We start from the raw sequence: 9,356 nt of genomic DNA on the forward strand, positions 1-9,356 counted from the left end.
GAATCTAGTTTCATCCATCCGGGCTGCGATATATATTCAGGAAAATAAAGACATCAAATGTACATCATTGCTGCACAGATAATCATCCAATCTATGGGATGATGGCTCCTCGAGAATCATCAGTCTACACTCAGACGATTGTCTATCCTATGTACATGAAAATGAATTTATAAAGCTGAGCATGGGAATGCCCGCCTCAGATAGATCATGAAAATATTATGAAGATAATGTATTTTATTGTATCTTATTACAGGTCTCCTCCCAGCTTGAAAGAACTTCGGATCCTCATGATAAAGCATTTCACCCCACATCAAAAAAGATTAACGACCTCATGCTTTAGAGGGCAACTGTTATAGACATTTTTGAGCACTGCAACCCCAAGCATAAAATTTCCATAAACCAAGGGCTCCTAAGTCCCTAAAAATGTTGTTCCAACCCCTAAAGGAACAACGTCAACTAATTACAGCTTCTCCCAGAAGTTCTCCATTAAAAACTACTCAGAACTGGTCAAAATAGGATCATTTCACCTGCTCCATAGGCAAAGTGCGTTGCATCTCACCTAAGTACACTCAGTGGGTGCGTTGAATTTCAAAAAGCCCTTCTATGGGGTGCGATGGGCGAGAAGAGACAAATGGCAGTGTCAATCCGCGAGGTGGAGAAGCATGGAATCTTCGAGAAACTTCTCCTGTGACACTTTCCTCTCTAAATTTGACCAAGGATGAGTAAGAGATCATCAATCTCCAAGTGGAAGCAAGAACTATCAGAGGTAAGACACTAATCAAATCACAAGCTGACTCATCTCCCTTATAGATATCTATATATGGATCCCTCATCCCAAAGATCCGGAGGCTAGAATTTTGCATCTTGTAAGGAATTGTTGTTGGTTTCTTGAGGCAACATCATAGTGTTGGTTGATCTAAGCTTTGCATGAGGTGAAGAAGGGCTCACTTGCTGAGAGGATGATGCTGGGCCAGAACAACTGGTTGTAACTCTCTTGGCTCTTTCTTGATTATCAATAAATCTATTCAAGTTTTCCTCCATACTCTTGTGCCATTTATGTTTTATGCATTTGTATGGTCAATTTACATCTGATCCTAGATTGTTTATGATAGTATATCCATGTTCTTGTATAGTGTTATGCTGCTTTGATTCTACAGGTACTCTGTGAAGCTGGGTACACCAGAAAACAAGTAGCAAAGGACTATCAGAAGAGAGAGGAATCGAGCAAGGAGCCAAGCGCAAGACAGAGGTTGGTCTCCTTTATTCTTCTCTCATCTATCTTTCATAAAGGAAAACGAAAGTATTTTTACTTTGTTTGTTTCTAAGGTAGCTATCACGCCTTAGTGGGATTAGCAGTTCTGCATAGACACTTTTCCCTGTAACAGTGGGACAAGAAAATGTGAAGCAAGCGAGCCTGAAACAAGTGAGTGGGTCAGCCCTGGAAGCAAAAATCACACTAGATATCTGTACAGTGCAGTTTCCAAATGGATCCCTTCGTGTTGATTCTACAGAAAACAGGGCACACCTATTACATATGAAGGACTTGAGTGTGAACCTGGTTGCGCTTCCTATTCAGACTCTGCATGAGCTACACCAAGGGGTGTTAGATGAGCTTAGGATTCAGGAGCAATGTGTACCACTGATTATCTATGAGGTAAAAACAAATAATCAACATATCTTTAAGGAAAAGGCAAGACCCTTAAGGAAAAGGAGGTGGTAATGATGTGAAGTCAGCAGCTGGAATTTGCTATTGTGTAGGTCTATAGTGAGCACCCAGAGCTCCAAATTCTGGCCAAAGTAGCCACTGCTTAAAATATGTAGAAGATAGCTACCAAAGTAAAGACGTCACAGGCAGAAATTGGCAAAGTCATGTTTGAGTTGCAACTGCAAATCTCAGAGCTACAACTTAAGCTATAGCCCACTACCCCTCCCAGAGTTAGAGAGTAGAGTAAAGATGATATTAAAGAAGAAATGGCCACCTTCAAAGCTGCAGTCAAGGGCTGAACTTAGTTATTTGAACAGACCATGGAATTATGGAACTCGCTACAGGAGGATCCAACTTGGCAACAGATTGAAGTGCACATCAGAGAGAAGCAAAGGCAGTTCGATGAAATCAGGATGACATCGTGAACCTTAGCTCCAGTGAAAAGGTTCACCAGGTTACATGAAGGTAAGCTCATCCAGAAAGAAATTGATGAATTGTGTCGCAAGGAAGCCATCATATCTTCAAGGACTCAGGCTTGGGTTGATAAGGTTAGTCAGTTGACGTTATCAGTACAGTGTAAGATGAAGGCCATGTAGTAGACACAGAGAACAATGGGCCTTGCAGTTGAAGGCCCAACCAAAGAGAAATTAGTTGAAGAGGTATGTCAGGCTGCTACGCAGGGGACAACAGACCTGCAAGTTTTGAATATTGAATTTAGTGAGTTGTGGGCGAAGATTGAGGTGCTGCCAGCAGAGTGACTCGAGGATGAGTCACAAATTTGTGTTGGGGTCCTATTGGGATAGGGTCCCCTGGGGTCAATTTTGTAATAGTTTTTTTTATTGTTGTAAAGTCTCTTCATTTTGAGGAGCGGAGTGTGAAGGTCGTAGAAGTAAAATGGGATTTAGGAAGGTCAAAGCCCCTTAGTTTGTTAGAAGTTAAGATTTTTTGTGACCTGCCTATGGTTCGTGAACCATGGTATTGTAAGAAAGATGTTATATAAAGGAGTCACAGTAAGTCATAGGAAGTAACTCAATAATTGAAGATCTATGTATGGGAAAGTGGTCTAAGTGAAAAGAGTTTTTTTTTTGTACTTAAGCGAATGGGAAGGCTCCTACAGTTGTGTGCGCGAGACCTTGGCAAGTCCACAGCTGAGTCCACAGGCCTCTGCAGCTATGTGCGTAGGGAAGAAGAGTCTTTAACAGAAGGGTTGAATCTAATAAATACTATTTTGTAGCAATAACTATGTATTTGTGCCTTTATGATTACTTCTACATTTTCTGCATATTCGCTCTATTTCTACATTTATCTTAAGAAACGCTTAATTGATGTGAAAAAGTCCTAGATTTGTTAGTTTACTTGATGATATGGATGTTTAAATAAATTGGTGCAGAGTTAGAATTTGTTATCTTAATTTCCGCATTTCAAGGGTTAGGTTTCGCGACAGTCAAGATAAAGCCCTAGGAATCATAGGAACTCATCACACAGACCTCTAGATGCAGAAACCTAGACCTGTTATCCCCCAATACTGCTTCAGGTGAGACTACAACCTACACTACATGAGTTGTTACCGAAAGGGCCAGCAATGAAGGGTTTTGTTGGTTGGCGCAACTAACTTTGAACTTGGGTCCAAACCCCCTCAAGCCAACAAAAATCACTTAGGGGACAATTTAAAAGTTTGAAGATGGAAGATGATTAGGACATTTCTTCATACTTCATGTTGACAACATAGTTAACTCCATTATAGGTCTGGGTGAAGATGTCTTTGATAGTAATTTTCTTCTAAATTGTTTGAGATCACTCCCATCACGATTCAATCTTAAAGTCTCAACCCTTGAGGAAATAACAAAATTTGACAAGATGACAACAGATGAACTTCATGAAACTCTTTTCGCATATGAGCTAAGAATCAATCAATATAATTTGGGAGTCAAGGAAGTAGATTTCATGGCATCAAAAGAAGAGAAAAAACAAAAGGATCAAGAAGACTAAAATTCCAATGAAGAATAAGCCAAGCTTGTTCGAAAGATCAAGAGAGGAAATAACAAGTTCAAAGGTAAGATTCCTTTCAAATGTTTTGAATGTGGAAGAATTGGTCATTATGCATATAAATGTCCTTATGATAATATTAATTAAAGTGATGATGAATCAAAATTCAAACCATAGTATCAAAAGAAGAAGCAAATAGGAAATAAAAAGAACTTTCACTTAAAGGAACAAAGTGATAGTGAAAGCAATACAAGTGTGGCCGATGAAGAAAGGAATGAAATAGTATTCATAGTTGAGGTTGAAGAACCTAAAGTAGAAATCTATCTTGAAGGAGAACATAAAATTGCATTAAAGGAAATTTGGATTATCAAGAAAAGAGAAATTCAATTGATGTTGTAGCTTCAAGACAAGAGTCAAAATTATGACATTGTTTTTGCTCTCAAATTTGAAATAAAAGAAGAAAAAATCATAAAGGAATTTATGTCAGAACAAATAAATGAGAAGGAACAAATATGTTAAAGACTAGAAGAGGATTTTTCCCCCTCAAGAGAATAATTAAAACAAATTAAATTCAAAGTTCAACAAAATGATTAAATCCCTAAATCATATTCTTATCATGTAGAGGTATCCTCTTATGAAGGAAGGTCCCGACTATCAAGAATGTGAGGCATCCAAAAATAATGATCCACCAAGCTCATCAAATGAAAGAAATCCCAATAAGATTGATCAGAATTTCATAGCATCAAGAAACAACTCACTTGAATATCCAAAATAGGAAAACCACGTCCCATTCAATGATTCACAAGGCAATTCTAGAAAAGAGAAAAATCATGCAATCATAATGAAGAGAAAGGATCGACAAACATAAATGATACATGGAAGACAATGAATAATGTTCATCACAAAGCATCCACAAGGAATAATGTAACAAGTTCTAGAAATCAAAAAATGATATGTCTCATGCAAGGGTTGAAAAACAAGGAAACATTATTCATATGATAAGAATCCTCCAAAGATTGAGATATCCTTCTTTTCCCAGGTATCAAAATAAGTTCCTTGGCTATTGCTTCTCATATAAAAAGTTTGGACATAGAGCACATGATTTCTCGAACAAGACATGGTCAATTATAGAGGATATGATCAAACACCTAGATGGAGACATGTGGAACAAATTAAGGGAATTCCTTAGCCATATATGCAAATGTTCAAGCTCAATGTTGAATGTCACATATGTCACAATGGAGGCCATATAGCAAAATATTGTAAACTATGGATGGTACAATAGAGAAATATTTCCTACCATTATTAGCAGATGGAGCAGAGGTAAACTTGGAGGACCTCAATTAGGTTTGGTCCTCATAGCGAATTCATTGAAGAAAGATTCTTCAATATCATTACTTAATTTGATTGATTTCTTCCTTTTGTTTATTTATTCATCCATTTGTCTCAACTTTATTCAATCTTTCTCTTGAATACAGATCCACTTATGGATTTGAACACCAACAATCACTGTGGAAAACCTTAACTCTCTATTTACAAAGATGATTACTTGTGAATTTAAAACTTAAAGAAGCAATTATTGTACAAAGGAATTATGTGGACTATGTTTTGATGGTGATATTTCATATGTAAGAAGAATGTGGGAACATAACAAGTACATATAGAGCATGATGTCAAGGTGAGTAAAACAACATTGGAAGCATGGATTCCAGGGAGAAAAATAATATTCACAGATAAGTAGTTGAAGCATGATCTCTAGGGGAGTGTAAGAACAAGAATACAGGTAGCATTGTTTCAGGGGGAGAACAAGAAGATTCACAAGAAAGTAATGAAATCATGGTCTCAAGGGGAGACTATATGAAAGCATGAAAGGAGCATGGGTTAGTTAGGTCCACAAGATCATTTGAACATAGGTATTAATACAAGATCATTAGTATGGACGTTTTCTATATAAATTTGTGACCCTTTCCCCTTTATGCTAAAGGGGGATAGATTAAAAACATTGATGTAACAAGAAGGAATTTGAAAAGGGATATATTGTAGGCATTACACTTACATTTAAGCCAGTAGCAATTACAACACTTCACTTGCACATTAAGAGCTCTTGATTTTTTTTACATCCAATGGCCATAATTGTCTAGGGGTGTTTCAATCAATGACAAAGGAGGAGACTGTTGCACATAGCGTTGTCATTGATTTCAAAGGGAATGTATGGGACAGTAGCAGTAGGACCATCCTTAATTATCAAAGAATCAACAAGACCCCTTGTGAAGTAATATGATAGTTTGACCTTTCACAAGGTATAATTGTATGAAGATATGGGTGCTTGAAGTTATTCAAGTTTTTGATGAATTTATGATGATTAAAATATCCTAAAAATAACATGGTTACATAGATCTCATCAATACCTTTCCAACAATATATTCTTCTCAGAAAAATTTCTCCCTGATGAGAATTTATGGCTGTGTAAAAAACATTAGTGATGAGCACTAGTATTGCAACAAGAACGCTGCAACTTCTGGAGCTACCAACTTTACTTTATCAACGTGGGGTTCATACAAACTTGGAGGTGACAGTGTTGTATACACAAGTAAAAGTGATGGTTCTGCCTTTTGTCATTTCTTAGCTGGCAAGATACCACTAGGGTTTTCAAGCCAGACTTCTATGGATTTAGAAGAAGCTTGATAACTAATGAAAGAAAGAGGAATCTACTCTATGAGAAAGCTTATCTACTGCAGATAAGGAAAATGACTGAAATCCTATGCTAAAAGCACACCATTCTCTAACTAACTGCTGAGAAACTATGCTTTACAAGAATGCCAAGCTAACATGTATGAAATGCTACTGTCTAAAGCATGGAAATTCAAGACATCAAACATCACTATTGTGCATGTAAAGGACTAAAATAAATCTGTTTTGTTCTTTTTATAGAAAATCAAGTGTAAACCCTAATCTCTTTTGGTGATGTGGCAGGTGGCTTAGTGATGCTGGTGGATGGTTGGGAGGTTTAGGATATGGTTGGAAGATTTGGGAGACCCTTGGGTGACCTGGTGTGGCTTCCTAGAGGTTTTCCCTCAATTCAGCCTCAAAACAGGCCACTACAGGAAAACCTACAGGATGTACTAGAAACCTACAAGATTCCCTGTATTTCTACAGGATACAGCCGAGAGAAAAATGATGGTTTCTAGATGTGATGGAAGGATTATGGAAGGTGGTGGATGGGTGGAATGGCGTGAGAAAATGCCTGTGATCACTCAGAACTCAAAACCATGGTTAGGAGAAGGTTGGATTCGCTCAACATGGAGGAATTTCTATGTAAAATGATGAGATTGGTGAAGATCTTGGTGAAATAAAGGAATGGTTATGGGTGGATGAATTTGGAAGGTGGTTTCATTCTATGAGATCTCTTTATATTTTTGAAGCACATGCTTTGCATCAAACATGTATAATTTCCAAAAAGTCATGTAAACAAGAAGAATTCTAACAAGCTAGAAAAGCAAAATTTAATGAACTAGCTGTCTACTTCATGCATGAGGAAAGTTGTTGTATAAAATGGAATCATGGATGAGATCTACTATAAGACTGAAGATGGAAGATATGGCAATTAAACCCTACACTTGCAAAAATGATCAAATGCTGGTTCAAGTACAATAAACTCTAAATCTTATGAGAAAATGGAAATCTGTCTTTCTGGGGCTGCATAAGGTTTTTTTCCTCAAATCATCATCCCTGAGGGAAAAGGTGAGGCAAAGACACCTGTTGAAAGCTTTGTGGTGCTCCTATTATCCCTTCTAACCTGCTACTAAAGTAAAGCACAAATGGAAGCAAATTAATAAACAACTAATCAAATCCACAGTACTTGTAATGAAATACTTCTAGAGACAATTTAACCATGAATCTATAAAATTAAGCCAAGCATACAGATACAAGAAGAGGAGAATTTGCTGCTAGGGTTGGGCCCTAACCCAAGAGCTTCAACCCTCTGAGTTAACTCAGTGTTGGATCAAGAAAAAGCTCATTTTCATTATCAAAACAAAAAATTACATCAATGTCTTCCACAAATCTGGAGCTCGAAAATAACTAATGTTTTTACACCAAAAATTTGAATCCTAATGAGCCTCTAGGCCTCTCTACTTATACAAATGAAGTCCCTAATGAATTCCTTAAATCTAGGGAGGCTTGGCTCCCAAACTCGAGATGAACTAACTCTTTGTTTATCACTTTCTCGACTGCCTTTTGATCTTCATGACTTGGTTGATTGCACTCCGAGATGGTGTGATTAATGAAGTAATATTCACATGGGGGAGGAGTAAATGAGGAGGATTTACCTCCTACAATCTCTCTCCCTTGTCCCATTCGAGTTTCAAACCATAGTATTGCCAATATTCCTTGATTTTCTCTTCCAAACCTGCATTCAATGCATATTAGTCCACTAGGAATAATATCTCACTTTAACTCATCTCATTAAACAAAATATAATGAAAACATGTAATAAATTGTGAGAAGAGTTGATTTGACTAGCTAGGAGGTGAATTAAGGCCCATATAATTACCCAATGATGATGCTCATCATCACCCCCTTACTGAAAGTGCTTCTCATCCTCTAAGCAACTTAATCAATATCCATGTCTTTCATAACTCTAATGGCCTCCCTGACATCCCATGCTTCTATTGTGGTTTCCTCTTCTTGTGCATAGAATCCCGCCTTGTTTTGTACCTCCTCCCACTACTTTCTTTCTTCTTCTTCCTTCCTTCCTTCTAACATCCCCAAGAGTAGTGGTAGACTGAGTCTCAAGCCAACCCAATTGAATTTGTGCCTTTGGATGGATTACGCGAACATGGGTGTCCTGTTCAGTGCTTCTCTCATCCTTTGAGGAGAGTGGTACTCTCTGATATTCAAACTGTATGGAAAATTATTCCATCTCCTTAGGCAAGCTTGCATGCTATCATCCCCTAACAATCTGAACATGTCCTTAAAATGTGTAATGACTTGCTCTTGGGAAACAAGATACCTGGTTGCAAGTTGAGGATCATTTGTAATTAAATTATGTGTGCTAATGAAAACCATTGGATTAGACTACTCAGCTCTAACCATAAGAGGCTCTATTTGTTCCCTTGCCAATATCCTTTTCATTTTTGCAACCCTTGCTTCCTCATGGTTCATCCATGATGCCAAAGCCATCAACTGTAAATCCCCTAGGTTTGCATTAGGGTCCCATACATTCATATGTGTCAAAGCCATGTTATGCAAGTAGAACTCAGAAATCTTAGCCCTATCCTCTATTGTACTTTGATCACATAGATCAATGAACTGTCTATAATCCTGGAAAGGCATGGTGTCTCTATGTGATAGGGTCTTGATTTGGAATTGCAACCACTGTTCCTTAAGGTATAGTGCATAGGACTTAGCTAACATCTTGAACTGGATTACTTCCAAAGATAGACTGGCCATGGATGCCAATTGATTCTCTCTTTCTTGTAGATGTCCTTTCAGCCATGCATTTTCTTCCTCCAACTAAGTCTTCATGACGGCCTCTCTGTCCCTCAAGATACTTAGTTCCCTTCCCATCTCTTTGAGCTTCTCCTCCATGTGACCAATGTCCTCTACTCCCTTGGACTTGGCAATCTACATCCATCTATGAGTTTTGGCTCTTTCTTTCTCAAGC

This window comes from Pinus tabuliformis, chromosome 4_1 (genome assembly GCF_031772625.1).
Source record: "Pinus tabuliformis cultivar Carrire ecotype Pingquan chromosome 4_1, CPIR1, whole genome shotgun sequence".
NCBI lineage: Eukaryota > Viridiplantae > Streptophyta > Pinopsida > Pinales > Pinaceae > Pinus > Pinus tabuliformis.